The following is a 16,230-nucleotide window of genomic DNA, read 5'->3' on the forward strand; positions in this document are numbered from 1 at the left end:
AGCAGCACCTTTGGGGGCTCCGGCGAGCGACGGGAGCCGGGATCTGAGCGAGCGCCGGGGCCAGCGGAGCCGGAGCCGCCGGGACATGGGTGAGCACGCGCCACGACCTTGGCCCGGGAGCACGGCGCCCAGCCTCCCGCGGCGCCGCGGGCCCCCGCACGCCCGGGGCCGGGGGCGGTGTGTGTGCCCTGTATGCAAAAGTTAACGTCGCCTCGCCGGGGCTTTGACTTTGCACCGGGCGGGAAGGGGGAGACGGGGCCGAGGGGGCGGGATGCCGGTCCCCGCCAGGCTGCGGAGGATGGGCGCGATTCCGGCCCGCCCGCGGGTGGGCAGCGATGCTGGCTCATTTGGAGTGGCCCGTTGGTGGCGGCGATGGTGGAAGCATCGGGCGGGAGGGTTGGGAGCTTATTGAGTTTCGCCTAATCTGATTCCCCCCCAGCCCCCCCGCCTTTTGCACCCTCCCTCGGTCCAGCCGCCGGCTGCCGGGGCTGGCGGGTTTGGCGTTGGTGGAGTGGACTCGGGAGGGGGAGGGGGTAGGGAAAGGGGTGGGAAGGCAGCAGGATATATATATATTATTTTGGGGGGTCTCTTTGTAACTTGCAGGTTAAGTGGAGCTAGAGAGCTACATTGTAACCTAGTTGGATGGGGGGGGGGCATGTATGAGAATCTAACGTGTCTTTAATAGAAAGAAGAACAGGGAAGAAGTGGTCCAGCCGGCGAAGGTTGGTGTGTGCTTGTGTTGTGGCTCTGTGTTAGTCTTTCTCTTAAAATCTTAATCAATGGATCTGAGTCTCTTTCTCGTGCTCTCCGGTTTTGGGACTCTGAAAAGACAGGAATTCCCTTAAAAGCAGACGACTGCCTTTTTTGAAAGCACGCATTGTGTGTGTTTCTAGAGGAGCCCTGGGCTGGAGAATTAACGGCAGGCTTCCCCGTTCGGTGGTTTCCAGTGGGAAATCACTCCGGAAAGGGAGCCCTTCAGTATCGATTTATTGTTTTTGTCTTTCAAACCATTATCTCTTTGGCTAAAATACTGTCTGAGAAGTTCCACAGAGACAGAGTCAGGTAAACTGGACTGGGCAGATCTTCAGCAAGATGGTGATAACGGTGATGCCGTTTTGGGTGTCTGTTTGTGATGGAAGCTTTGCTGGGTAATAGCAATTTCTGATCGGTAGAGCATGCTGGTTCTAAAAAAATAAGAAGTGACTGCCTAAATGCTGTCTTTCAGCCCCCCTCCCCTACACGCTGCATACACCCCTCCTCCCATGACCCACACGCTTACAACAATCCTGAAATCGGATCCAACTGGAAAGATTTTCTTTGGAGATCGGAAAGTTGTGCAGTTGGAAGTGGAAGATGAGGCTAGAGGTACCGGGGGTGTGGGGAGGGGGGGTTCTGATTGCCCCCTCATGCTGAATTGATTCTGTGTGTGTGTGTGTGTGTGTGTGTGTGTGTGTTGAGGGTGTGTATATCCATCTAAAAGGACTGTTGAGGAAAGGATTTCCGATTCGTTTCCGCTTCAAATAAACTGTCCTGATAATCTCATGGTTGGCGTCTAATGCTAAAAGGCCAATTTGTGTGTCTCTTTATCGTTTCAGAAACTCTTCCAAAAGGGTGGTTTATTCTGTAATTCTGTAACAGCTACTTTAACTTCCAAGCCCTCACCCCCTACCCTCCACTGTCCACACCTTTTTTTCCCCCTTGAGTTCAGTTGGAGTCTGTGGTCTTTAAGAAAATCTAATACTGCTTGTTTTCCTCCTACATTATTTTTTGTTCTCTTCCTTTTCATTCCTTTGCTCTTTATCCCGTGTTTCTTTTTTTTCCTGTAGATTCGTACCAAAAAACTCATTTCATAAAGTAGCTGTCACTAAAACTATCTTACTGTTGGGGACCCACTTCCTACCCTCCTTTAGTTCACACAGGTAAATCTGATTCGCCCCATTGAAACTCATCTTCATTTGCAAAATGTGTGTGTGCGCGCGGGGCGCGCGCCCGTGCGCGCGTGTGCGTGTGTGTGTGTGTGTGTGTATGTGTGTGTCTCGGGAGGTGGGAACAGGAGTGGAGTAGAGAAGAGGAACGTGGAGAGGAAGGGTGGTGTTCTGTGCAGGCCACATCTGCAGCACTGGGGCCAGACCTGCACGGTCTGGGAGAGTTTCCTTTGCTTACCCCAGTTAGATGTTGTCTGGCTGGGATGGGGAGGCGGGGCCAAACCGGCCAGGGGCGTGTGAGGGAGGAGAAAGTTTGTAGCACTTTAAAATGTAGCCAGTTTACAATCCCTGGTCACTCCCTCCCCCTTCTCCTCTCTTCTGTGTCTTCCACGGTCCTGAGACTCCCGGAGGGAGGCTTGATCTCCTGCCCTGACGCAGGAGTCCAAGGTTTCAGAGCGAAGTTGAAGATGTTGTGTTTTCCTCTGTAGTGAAATTGTCTGCTACCAGGGAAGGGCGTTAAGACAGATCAGAAGAGTAAGGTGGAATCTGAGAATCTTTGCAAACTTCAGGGAAGGTAGCCTGAGAATATAGGGAGACCAGGTACGCTGAGAGTGCGGCTTTGCCCCTTATGCCTCCTCCCCCGGTAAGACAAAAAATCTTAGTCTTGGGAAGTTGAATTGGTGCAAAAGCTGGGCTGTGGGCACAGCTAGCCACTCTAGTAACCTGAGCTGGGCTGGGGGAGGTGGTGGTGAGGGAATGCAATCGGGAGCCAGAGGAGGGAAACGGACTTGTCGCGCGGAGCAGGGAAAATAGAAGCGGCACTGGAATAAACAAACTGGCCTTGGGGGAGGGGACGGCTTGTAGCGAACGTAAGGGGGCGTGGCTGAGAGGCAGCGGTAGGGTAGGACGGGGCCACTTCTGGCTTGGGAGAAAAATATCAACTGCCTTATATGTTCATAAATGGGCTAGGCAAGTGAAGGAGTGTAATCCGATCTTTTGTATGTTAACATCACAGTGTTACATAGGAAGGCGCTGCTGGCAGGCCCAGTTTTGGACTTCACACAGGGGAACCCTAGGGGTATCCCTGAGTGGACCTCTTCAGTGCTAGGAGGGCTTCTGGTCATGTACTTGCATTATTCACAGCAAGGTACTTTGTAAATCACAAAGTAAATCATAAATTTACTTTGTAAATCACCTGACCTAAATGAGGGTTGTGAGAAAAAGAAAACAATGTTTGGAATATTTGTAGAATTTAGTTGAAAACAGTAGGTGGGGAGAGGTGGGACGCAGGAGTTAGCTGAAGAAGAAATAAATAGGTAGGCATTTCCCCTGGATTCCTGATTCCATTTTTGCTGTTATCTTGACTTTCAATTTCCATTAGGGGCTGAATCGATACTTCTCTGGCACAAAAATGTACCTCTAAGAGAGTTCTTTCAAGCTGGTCATTATTTTGAGATGTGCTTCAATCTCTGCTCCAAAGCTTCTCTGTAATATGCAAAAGGAGGAAGATGAGAGTGGCTAGATGCATGGGACATCCTTTCTGGATTCTAGCAGAGACACTGAAACTTGGCTGGGCCTCAGCCTCCCAGAATGCCAGTTTTTCCCTTGGAGACTTGAAGTTTTAATTGAAACCAGAAAGCTATTGAAGGCAGACCCAGCCAATGAAACCTTGTTTTCTCTGCTGCTCAGGAATGGGAAATAAATAATTTTTTGCTGATGGCATTTCAAGTTGCTTCAGTTCTGTTCTTGCCAGAAGAATGGGGTAAATTATTGTTAACACATAGGCATTGTCAGGAGTTGCAGGACCTTAAAAAATGGGATGGTGTTATTGAGTTTACTCAGGTCCCCACTGGAGGTCTGTGGGTAGGGGCGGGGGAGGAGGGGCTACTCTTGTCCAGGAGCGAGGCATTCCTTCCTTGAAGAAAAGGAAGCCTCATAGAGTCCTTGCCTCACATCACTCTGCTTGGTCCTTCGGATCCTGTGATGAAGGGAACAAAGCCATTCAACTTTCCTCCCATTCTGTGATCTATTATGAAACCTGGGGAGCTTCTTAAAATGATTTAAGCCAGGATTAAATGAGGACCATCACCATCCTACGTATTGCCTTCGGTTTGAGCTTCTTTTAGAGCTATTTTAAAGGCAACCCTGGTGTTTTGCAAACTCTTCATCGAGTTGCAGACACTTTGGGTAGCCTAACACTTGATAAGTGCAGAAAAGTAAGCACCAAGTTGTCTACCCCATGTACAGAGGATAGATGCCAGCTTAACAATCTTATTTCACTCTGGGTTTTCATGTCCATTTTCACTTAGCCTTCAGCTGGATTCTGATGTCCACTTAGACATACCAGGTTGGAGCAATATGAAGTGTTGGGGGAACCGTGACCTCAGATGACCAAGTGCAAGTTCATGGGCCCTTAGAATTCTTATCTGGAATTTTCAAAGTTCTTTCAAAGTTTTAGGTCAGAGCAGCATCCCTTTCAAGGTTGGTTTTCTTATATTCTCAGAGGGTGCCCTCCAAGGTTGAGGGAGCATTTTTTAAAGCAGCCTTTGGCTTACAGTTGACTTCCTGTTCAGTTCAGAGCAAATGATGCCAGGGTCACATGGAGAGCGAGAGCAGGCCTGAGGTCCACAGGACACCTTTTGAGGAAGGAGATAGTCCTTCCCGGGAACTGATGATGATGAATTGTGGTCCACAGACCCTTGAGAAATAATTGTAAACAAAGTCAGCTGAGCTGATCCCTGGCAGGCCTAGGCGTTCACCTTTCTAAGTGCTATGGGGGTTGGTGGGGGGAGGATGAATGAATGGTAAGCAGATAAGAATTGCAGAACTTCGAGCCTGAAGAAATGTTTCCCTGACCCAGCCTCTGCCATCAAAAGCATTCCCTTTCCAATGTGTGGCTCTTTGTTCATTTCAGGATATCTTCCTATCACATTTGCCCCCTTGATTCTCTTAAGGAGGGAGGCCCAAGAAGCAGTGTATCCCCATTCAGAAGCTGAGGAACTGACACACTGACTTGCTGAAATGATGCAAGGGGGTGGCCCACCTGGGACCCCAAGGCTCTGTTAAAGTGTGAGCAGCATCACACCTGAAGTGACAAGATCTGCTCTGGATCCTGTCCTTACTACCTCCCAGCTAAAGGACCCCTGGCAAGTTATTTAACCTCTTTGAGCCTCAGTAACCTAATCAGGAAAATAGGGATAAACATGCTTACCCTGCCTACTTCACAGGGGTTGGGAGGCTTAAATAATACCACCTAATTTCTGTAATTGAACTCTGAGAGGATTTCCATGCTGCCTCCTGGAAATCTGTGCCTGGGATTGTTGTCGCTGTATCCCAGAGATTAATAACCCTCTGGTGTGACCAGAAATGCCTAGAGGAGCCCTTGGGTTCTAAGACAGTTGGGGAATAGTTGTTTTCTGTTCATGAATTGACTCATAAGAAAAATGTGTGCATACATGTTTGAAATCAGTTGAATTATTCCATGCCTTGTATAAGCCATGTGTATCTAAGACTCAGAGTCTTAAATAATAGCCAGTTTGGGCTCGCAGATGTTGGGGCTCAGGAAATGTTCTTCGCTAGGAATGAGAGGAACAAAAGGAAAAAGACATGGAGATGCACAGAGTCGGGGCAAAGGGGGAGGAGAATGAGAGGGAGACTCTCCATAAGGAGCCCCAGGGGCTGAGCAGTGGCATCTAGGTCAAAGTGTTTAGCCTCTCTTAAGAAAAGAACTCCTAGCAGGATTGCCTCTGTCCCAGCAAACCTAGTACATTGTCTAGAATCAGGAAAGTTCTTCACAATTGGTTTGCTGCTGGCCTCCCCTGGATTACTCCTCTTTTTCTTTCCCATGATTCCTGGCTGGCCCTGTCCAGCAGCCTGCATGCACCACGCACCAGGCAGTGTTCTCCAGTGACTCCCATTTTACACAACATTTGCTGACCTCTGCTTCCATCAGACCTGTTTCCTCGCTCATCTTGGGCCCTCTGGACGTGTGTCTGCCTCCGCACCTGGGCTGGCTCTGTGTCACTGCCTGCTCTCTGGAAGGTGTCCCGATGGGTCCCTTTTCGCCAGGGCATGCACCTCTTAGGACATCAGACCAGCTCTCAGCTCTCCACCCCAGTCTCCAGAGCACTTCGGGTCTTAAGCACTTGCCTGGCAACCGGCTCGTGGCTCATGCTGCCTTGCTGTTTGTTGTCACTACCGCCCTTGGCTATGAGTCCTTCAAGAAAGGGACCAGGTTGGCCCCATGAGGGGCTCCTCCTTAGGAGTGAGTTCCATGCCGTGAATGAATGGCAGAATTTATGCAGAGGTAGAATATTTTTTTTTTTTAATTTTTATTTCTTTGACAGAAATCACAACTAGGCAGAGAGGCAGGCAGAGAGAGAGGAGGAAGCAGGCTCCCTGCCAAGCAGAGAGCCCGATGCGGGGCTCGATCCCAGGACCCTGGGACCATGACCTGAGCTGAAGGCAGAGGCTTTAACCCACTGAGCCACCCAGGCGCCCCTGCAGAGGTAGAATATTAAAAGCAAATGTTTAAGGTGCACCAGAGCTCTGCTCCGTGCAGGAGCACAGTGTGCACCTCTTACACAGAGTGAACGAGGACCGCTTGTGTTAATGGCTTTTTATACTTTTGGCTATCTGTCAGGGGCAATCACCCACTCCGTCTCTCCCTCCAAGCCTACGAGGTAATGATATTTTACCCCATGTACATCCTACCGTCCGCGGATTCACTCATTCATCCAATCATCAGCTGTTTCTGAAGTGCCTCCTAGAGCCTTGTCGGCACACTAGTAGAGCACCCAGCTCTTGGCTTTCTCTGAAAATTCCAGTTGCATTTTTTTTTTGTCCACCACACTCTTTTTGGCACTTAACCATGCAATCTTCTTTGTTGCTTTAGTCCAAGTGCTTGCCCGCTCCTCGGTGACTGAGCGAGCCTGGCCGCAATGGAAAGGAAGCTGGAGCAGAGAAATGTACCCCGTGGGGCAGGTCCAGGGCAGGGCTCGCGGGAGGCAGGCTGCGGGCTGGGCTGGCCACCTGTTAGCCTTCGATGGAGGACGGTCTGAGCTGCCTCTCTTGTCCCTAGCTGGAGGCGTCCTGAAGTGAAAGAGTTTGATTGCTATGGAAGGAGGGGACCATTCTGAAATTCAGTGATTGTGTAGCTAAAAATGTCCCAGGGATTTTGAAGCCTTTCTTTCTTTCTTTTTTTTTTCCCCTTAAAGCTCAGAGCTCCTCAGGCCCATTTAATGGCACCCCAACAACCACCCAAACCAATCCCACTGAGGAGTTGTGTACTTTGATTAGTGGTTGCTGTGGTGGGCAAGTTCTAGAAATGGACATGGGGTCAGCAGATGCTCCCCAGTTAGAATCAGAGAACCAGACTTAGGGGACAGGAATGGGGACGGGGAGAGGAGGAGATAGATGGTGAGCTAAGTACGAAGAAACACCATAAAGAGTACAACAGAGAATAGTGTGGAAGGAAGACAAAGATTGATTCTCCACATCATTTTTGAATACTGGCTCCCTTTGGTAAGATAGCTGCATTGAGAAGAGGAGAGAGTGCAGACGGCTTAGCGAAGGCTGCTGCCTCCTGCACAAAGGAGGCATCTGGAATCTCTGTTTCTGTGGACCTCCTGGATCTGGGGGTGGGGGGGGGGGGCTGGGCGTTATTGTTTTGTGTGGATTCTACTGGGCTTGGAAGCTGAGGCCATGCCTTTGCTCCTGAGCTGTCCTCTCCATTCCCATAGCAGAGTCTGCCCCTGTTTGGCCTGTGTTTGGTAATGGCTAGTGAGTTGGCTTCTGTGCATTTTGAGGTCAAAGGGAGTGTTCCCAGTCTGTCCAAAGCCAGAAGCCTCTGTGATTGGGTTGGGGTGCAGTCAGGAATGCCAGGCTTTGATCTGAGGCCTGTGAAAGTTCAGCAGGAATTCTTACTCACTGAGGAGCACGCTGGTTGACTATTTAGGAAGAGGGAGGTTCTGCAAGCTACCAAGATGAAGCAGTTACTTTTATGCTAAAACTTATTTGGGATAGGTGTAAAAAAATAAAAAGCAACACCATTAACCTAACTTGGTGAAAAGCAATTTCTTCATTGTTCCTTCTATCTGCCAAAGATTTTGCAGTTCTATCAGGAAGAAGCTGGTTGAGTTTGAATTTGGGGCTGGAGAGATGGAGAAACTGGAGATTTTGAATTTGAGTGATTCAATGCAGTAGCCTGATGAGACTACTCATCAGAAGCGGTTGGAACACCATTGTTGTGCTTGTAGCAGAATAATGAAATCTGGGTGGCAAGTCCCTTGCAGTTGTTGGTGGCTCTGCCTGTGACCTATTATTTGAGGAATGAGAGCTTTGATTTTTTTTTTAAGTATGGATTAATAATGGTGGCTAAAAATTAGAATGGCGGGTTTTTTAAAATTTTTTAAAAGATTTTATTTATTTATTTGACACAGAGAGAGACAGTGAGAGGGGAGCATAAACAAAAAAAATTGGGAGAGGGAGAAGCAGACTCCCTGCTGAGTAGGGATCCCAATGCAGGGCTCGATCCCAGGACCCCAGGATCATGACCTGAGTGAAGGCAGATGCTTAATGACTGAGCCACCCAGGTGCCCCAAAAAGAATGATTTGTTTTGAGAATCCTGTGGACCTTCTTTCTGCTCATTATTTTGTACTCAAGAGCTTGCTTACAGTGAGTTTTTTGATCCACAAATACTTATTAAAATCTCAACATTGCCACTGTGCAAGCCATTGTTCCTGATGCTTTTAGGTGGGTAGGGTCTGGTAGGAGACACGACTTTTGCCCTTGGAGAGTGGACGGTGTATCTGTAGAGACATGCATAGCTCCGATGGAAAACTTCAGTCTGCAGCCGAAGTGGGAGCATGATCTGATGGAATTGTACTATTTGTATGATCAGGAGCAGTCAGGGAAGGCTCCGAGGAGGATGTGGTGTTGGGTGTGACAATAGAATTGGAATGGGGGAGGTTCTTGGTGGGTAGAATAGCTTTGGCACAGGAGCAGAGGTGGGACCAAGTTCAGATGTGCATTTGGCATTGCCACAGGCAAGCAAGCGCTAATCATGAGGAAGCAGGGCAGCTGGCAGGGGCAGGACAGCCCTGACAATGAAGGTCCAGCAGGCTGAGATTGGTGGGCAGATCACCCATGGGAGGCATCTTGCTGGTGGGAGGTCTGCTCTGCAGGAGGGACCAAACCCTGGGCCCTCTAAGTTGGACCCACAGTCTAGTTGTCCAGAGTTTTTGTTCATACTCATCAACTTTTCAGCCCTTTGACTCAACAGACTTTGTTTGCTCGTTGCCACTTACATATGCGTGTGACCAGACCCTGATGGGCCCCGGGGGGATGCCAAGAGATGGAGAGGACACTGTCTCTGCTTTCAGTCTGGTAGAAGAGTTTGTAAGAACTTATGAAAACCAGGGGAGGAGTAGCAGAGGACAGTGACCTAGGGCTAAATGAACTGCAGTAGGAACACAGGGAGGGCCAGAACCTCGGGGGTTGGGCAGATCCCAGAGAGCTTGGGGAGCAGGTGAGGCATGGGCTGAGTCCTGAACAATGGGACATTTTTGCATAGGTTCAGAGCCCCAGAGAAGATACTCGTTTTGTTAATGTAGATGAAACGGGGTCCTGTGAGAAGAAGGCTAAGGCTGCATGTTGAGATGGGGGCCATGACCAGTTTTCAGAATGCAAGGGGAGTAGACACGAGGATCAGAAGGATGTGCCCATCAGAAAACGTTCACACATACCACACAAGAGAGAGCCCCCACATCTGACTGACCCATCCCCACTGGGTTTGTCAGCTACCAACTTTTTGGTCTGGTCAAAAGAGGCATCTTTAGAATAAACAGTAAACTACATACAAGCATTCAGAGTAGGGTTCAGCCACTGCGGGGAACAGAAGTGCTCTGGTGCTGGTATTCGTCAATGGGAGTTTAATGTACCATTGGAGAAGGACATCTACACATTTTCATAACAGTGCAGTATTTAAATGGCAGTTCAGGATTGCTGAAGAAGGAATATTGTCAGGGAAGGGAAGTGCAGCTAATATTTGTTGAGCTCTGGTAGGCCCAGCATCCCCTCTGCGGCAGAAGCACAGACATGCACGTGTCAGGTTATACTGTATATTCATATGGCAGTGAGCAAAGCAATTGTGGAATCAGATGGTTGAGAAGTTGAGGAACTTGACTTAGGGCTGAACAGGGAGTGGGGTCGAAACCAGAGGCCCTTGAGAGAAAGACTAGGGAATTTCTTGTTTGTTGAATTTTTTTAGTTTATCCCCTTTACCTTCATCTAGGCCTATCATTTTTATCCCCAGTTTACAAATGGCAGGGTGGAGGACCAGAGTTTAAGTTGACCACTAACTCTGGGTATTTAAAGCCTGGTGGCATTTTGAGTCAGTGAGAAGTAAGTGACATTTGGAGTCAAAGAGCACTATCTCAGTGATTTAAATTACTTCCTCAACTTCAGTTTTTTTATCTTTAAAATGGGCACATCTTGAGGCACCTGGGTGGCTCAGTGGGTTAAGGCCTCTGCCTTCGGCCTGGGTCATGGTCCCGGGGTCCTGGGATCGAGACCCACCATCAGGCTCTCTGCTTAGCGGGGAGCCTGCTTCCTCTTCTCTCTCTCTCTCTCTCTCTGCCTGCCTCTCTGCCTACTTGTGATCTCTGTCCCTCAAATAAATAAATAAAAGAATAAAATGGGCGCATCTCAGGGTTAAATCCAATAAAAAACCTGAAGCACCCATTGTATCCTAGATACATGTTAAAACTTAGGATCATTTTCTTTGCCAAGTGGCTCTCTCGCTTCTGCTTGGACAGGAAATATGATCATGGTTCCTTCTTACAGGTCTGCCATATTTCCGCTCCTGGGGTGCTATTCTGCGTATCTTACTTCCTGTTGTCCTTGTACAGTTCTGTGAAAAGACTAGGAGGGCAGGTGAGAGAACTGATACCCAGGATTCGAAGTGATGTGGTGAGTCAGACGGCAGACTGGTCTTGGAGCTTGCATCTGTAGAAGTAGCCAGGGCTGCTGGATTAAAAGCTGGCATCACCTTGTATTTTAAAGAGATATTATCCCGTGAAAGTAAGACTGCAGGCTTTGGAATCGTATAAAACCTGAATTTGATTGTGGATCTGGTAGAAACAGTGTGGGCTCGTAAGCAAATTATTAACCTCTCTGGACTATTATTTCTACATCTGTGAAAGGAGGACAGGTCTTCTGTATAGCAGGGCTGCTGTTTCGATTAAACTCATCATGCCTGTTGAGGTCATCGATTACGCCCTCACTCACGGACAGCGTGGGCTTTCCTTGACTGCATGGAGGTCACAGGGACCAGGTGATATGCGAGAGGTAGAGCTTGCCCTAGGAACTTGGAGACTGGCCTGGCTAGCGCTTTAGAGATCTTCCCCCCAGGGGCCCCAAGGCTCATGCTGTTGTGTTGTGTTACTGGTTCCCAGAGGAGGCACTGTTTTTGAAGCTAGAGCTGAAACTGTTGGTTAAGGCATAGTGTGGAGCTTCAGGCCTCAGGAGTTTGACTCTGCTTGTCTCCCTGTCGTGGGGATCCCTGAACACCGGGACTACTCCTTTGTGCTGCATTCGGCTCAGCCAGATGGAAGCCACAGACCCGGCATGATCTATAAGGAGGTAGAAGTTACCAGCCCAGCCTTTGGAGGACTGTGGTTGTCCAGTTGCGGAGATAAGGCTTAGCACCTGAGAATGTCAGAGCTGGAGGGGGTCGCAGAGTTTGCCTAATTGCATCCCTTCTTTCTACAGATGGAGTTGGGGAGACCCAGGGAGAAAAAGGAACGTGCCCAAGGCCACTAACTCCAGTTGGCAGAGCGGGGAATTGAGCCTGTAATTTGTACTAAACTCAGTCATTTTCCTCCATAAGACAAACTGGGAAGAAGAAAAAAGCAATACTCAAACAACATCAAACACTCAAGTTAGCAGGTGCAAATTAAACTATTTGTATGTGCTTCCCATTGTATAGGGAGATTGGGGAGGTTGGCCTCCAACCCCTGTCCCTCAGGCTTTTCTTGGGATCTGTGAAGAGAGGCAGCAATTAGCCAAATACTAGCTTAGATGACACAGACTGGGGAGGAAATCACATTTACCAAAAAATTTGAGCATCCACCAAGGTGATCCCAGCATGTTCTTTCATAAATATCTTATTTAATCTTGAATTACTTCTCAAAACAACCCTTGAGGTAGGTTTATTACCCAATTTCCAAATGAGACTTGAACAGTATAAACCTATTTTCTAGGAGCAGTGAGTAAGTGGGAAAGAGAGGCTAAGGAATCGAAATATGTGACATCAGATGGGTGTTCCTTCCAGTCTTCTTTTCAAGGGGAAATGTGGCTTGGACACTGGCTGTCGGATCCTCACTTTGTGTGCTCCTTGTGCTCTGAAGTGTCTCAGAGATCTATGTGAAACCCAGCCCCTACCATTGTGGAGTTTCTGGTCTGGTGGGAGAGATAAATAAGTAAAGGGAACATTGTAATACAGTTTGCCAAATGCTTGGATAGCAGAATGCCCAGGGAAGTGAGAGCAAGACCATCTGTGAGTGTGAGAGAGAGAGAGTGTGTGTGTACATGCTTGTGTACACACACGGAAACAGAGTGGAAACGGAAGGTCTAGCCAGCCTTCATGAAGGATGTGAAAGTTGACCCAAATCCTGAGGATGACTTAGGGGTGACAATGTAGAGAAAGGAGAAAAGGCAGCCTGAGGAATTAGTAGGGAATCCCATAAATTAATGCAAATCAGGGGACTTTGGGGGAGCCGTAGCTCAGCAGAGACCGTTGGGGAGTGTGGGGGGTGCAGTACTCAGACAACACTGCTTGGAGGAGGCCATCTGTGGTCAGGAAGCTACCACCCAGGTACATGGTAGAAAAAAGCCATAGAGTCTGAACTTAATTCTTTGCAGTGGGCCACTGGTGTGTTTGTAGGGTTAGAGAGCCATGGCGCAGAGCTGCCCTTGCCCTCACTGATTGAGAGCTGGGTAAGGGTTGGGTCACTTGATCAATTTATCAGTGTTTATGGAGCATTTACTCTGGGTGTTTCTGCAGCAGGAAGGATTTCAGGGATGCATCACTCAGAGTCATGGGCACCTTAGTCAAATGGCTTTTGGTGGCCTCTGACACAGTCTCTCATTCAGCATTTACTCAGCGAATAATTTGGAGTGTTGCTCCATGGTTCAGGGGCTATGCTAAGCTCTGGGGATTGCACGGTGAGCCAAGCAGATACAACTCTTACCCTCAGGGCCTTACCATCTAGTGCAGCGGGAGACAGGGTACAGAGTTACAACCAAGAACGTCATGCGTGTTTATAAAATATAAACACATGCGTGTTAATAAATGCCAGTGAGGAAAGGCTCTATGCTCTAAAGGCACAAAATAGGGACTCCTGATACAGTTGTGAAGCTCAGGGAAGTGCCATTTCACCCGGGCCTGAGTAATGAAGACCTTAACTCAAGGGCACAGGAGGAGGTTCCAAGGCTCATGCCAAATCCGTCAAATGGGAAGGGCCACTTCTGACTCCCCACCTAAATACCTTAGGTGACATAAAGAAAGATGAACACAAATCTACCCCCAAAACCAAAGTCAGACTGCCAGTCTCCTGAAAGTATCTGAGAAGGGACTCTTACAGCTTTAGGCCAGTGAGCCTAGATTGAAACACATTAGCTTCCCTATCTGTGGTGAGGTAGAATTACACTCCATCCTTTCACAACATTTGCCTTCTAAGATTGGAAATGCTTAATTTCTGTTAACTAGAAAAATCAGCAGTCATCAGGTCTCCTGCATGGGCGACTTGAATAAGACAGCATCCTTCCTGCCATCCTTATACATAGTATCAAAGTCTACAGCTTTCAGGAAACGAATGGACAAGATGGAAGGAGGGAGGTTTGGGAGGAGTGGAAGCAGGGCGTTGACTTCTGGGCATAGACGGCTCAAGTCCAGCTCTGAGGGAGATATAAAGAGCCTTGTCACAGGGCCTAGTAGGCATTTCAGCTCTTCAGAGTTTCAGCTCTGAGGGAGATATAAAGAGCCTTGTCACAGGGCCTAGTAGGCATTTCAGCTCTTCAGAGTTTCAGAGCATCTGGCAGAAGAAGCCCTCAGAGTCCAGCAAAATAGTCACAGTAGATGGTAGATGTCTACTGTCAGTGGTGTTCTAGTAAATGCTTAATGCCTTGTTCTCCACGTTTGTTTTTAAGCTGTGATTTGTGGACTTTGCTGATTCCTGTGGTGTGAACGCTCCTACCACAGCAGGTTTTCAAGCTACCAGCCTGACCCCATTGCATGCGGAGTTGGGAAGAAAGATACAGGACAGGTTCTCAGGGGCTGGCTCTGGCCCACTGCTGTTACTGTTGGTGAGAATCCGAGATGATGGGGTCACTGATAACAGCCATAGCCCGAGAGGAGGAGGATTTGAGTGCCTTCCAGGTGGATGGAATGTAGAGTCCAAAGCAGCCCGGTGCTTTCTCTGTAGGTCAAGATTACTCTGTAGGACACTCTCCTCATAGAGAGCATGAGCAGAGAGAAAGAACCAACATGAGGCCTTAGAGCGAAAAATACCCAAGTAAGGTAAAAGGAACAGTATCTTGAAAATTAGTTATTACAAGAGCAGGATAAGAATTTTAGGAAGATGCCAGATATCTGCACAGGAAGAAACGTGGCCCTGGTGGGCTAGGGGCACAAAGTAACAGAGGGAGGGGGCTGGGATGAAAAGGCATCAGAGTCAGCTGAAAGGAGGATGAATAAGGTAGAGAAGGCCAGGATACAAGCTGTGTAATAGCAGAGTGAAACATCCATGGGAAATCGAATTACGTGGCTATTATGGAGGGTAGTTTTAGGGTTTGTGCTCACTCCCATAGTGCAAAATCAAGAAATGGAAACGTGAGAGACAAAATGAGGGCAATAGAGGACAAAGATGGGAATCTAAAGCGAGGGTTCTGGGGGAAAAATTGAGAAAGAAGCCTAAGACATTGAACAGAAGAAATACCTAAAGGAATGATCGAAGAGGATATTCCCAAACTAGGAAGAACCTGCCTCTGTAAATCCAAACGGCTCATTGTGTTGTGGGAAAAATAAAAGGAACGAGGTCCATGCTATACTCATTTTGTTGTCAATAAAATTCTAATGTAATGGAAGGACAATTTTTGACTGTAACAGCATGAAACAAGTTGCCAACAAAGGAAACAGACCAGGCTGGCCTCTGTTTTCTCCTCTGTTACTTCAAATGTTAGAAGACAGTCTTCAGAGTTTTGAGGGAGAGGGGTCCTATCCCAAGGATTATGCATTTGCAGATAAAGACGGAAGAAGTGCCTTATGGGGATTTGCAGAGCATAGAGCTGACTGAGGGGGGCTTCAGGGGAAACGTTCTGGGGGAGCAGGGAAGGTCAGGAATGGGGGGGGACTCTTCCCATATTTGTGATTGTTTGCCTCGAAGACTGTATGGGGTGCAAGTGTTATTTTTATTTTTATAAGGAGCATGTGGTTCTCTTAAAAAAAAAGATGAAAGCTATAACCTCATAAGGTAGATTAGGAAGACATTTGTTCCACCTTGTTGATGAGACCTAGCGGCTGAGAGAGTGCTTATGAGGCTCCTACTCGACAGGATTAGGTCCAGAATCCACATGTTTCGAGTTCTGTTAAATATGCCACGGGCTCTGCCAGTTCCACCATATTGTCTCTTTGGAAGGCAGCAGTCGGCTGATGGATGGCCTGCGTGTGGGTAGTGCCCTGGGAGCGGAGCAGATGGGAGGGGTGGATGATGGTCCACCAGCATTTCTTGAGTGTCCGGTATGTGCTGGGCATGGTGCTAGACACGGGGATTGCCGGCTTGAAGAAAGAATGTATTATTCCCTGGGACGCATTCAGGTTCTGAGACACAGCTAGCCAAGCAGGATTCCCCTGATCCCTCAGAGAAATAATTCTGAAGGTTCACACTGTCTAATTTGGAGTGCCCCCATAGGTCCGTGGCTGTGTAGGGTAAAGTTAGAGGCTTGAGTCTGGAAGAGCACTTGCTCCATTCATTGCTGAGATAAGTATGGAGTAAGGGACTCCAAGTGACCTGTGTGACAGTCACTGTGGGTGGCAGAGCCAGGCAGGAGCAGCGGGCAAGTACCCGGACTCCTCCCCACCATGTTCTTTTCTAACTCACCACCCTGGTTCTCGCCCCTCTGTTTCCATGGGACGTGCTGGGCAGTTATTTCCTTAGCAAGTCTGATTCCTCCTATCCCCTGCCACCAGGTCCTGCAGGCAGCCACGGAAGGGTTAACTTTAGTTGGACTGGGAGCTGGAGCCAA

The 16,230-nt window shown here is 48.4% G+C and overlaps 1 protein-coding gene across 1 annotated transcript in view; it reads left to right on the plus strand.

Annotated features, from left to right (window-relative positions):
* Positions 1-644: 644 nt before the first annotated feature.
* Positions 645-16,230, plus strand: part of SETBP1 (SET binding protein 1) — a 366,573-nt gene continuing 350,987 nt past the window's right edge. The window contains 1 exon segment of the mRNA XM_046025006.1: positions 645-722. The gene's annotated coding sequence lies outside the window, so the exon portion shown is untranslated.

Source organism: Meles meles, chromosome 12 (assembly GCF_922984935.1).
Source record: "Meles meles chromosome 12, mMelMel3.1 paternal haplotype, whole genome shotgun sequence".
NCBI classification, from domain to species: domain Eukaryota; kingdom Metazoa; phylum Chordata; class Mammalia; order Carnivora; family Mustelidae; genus Meles; species Meles meles.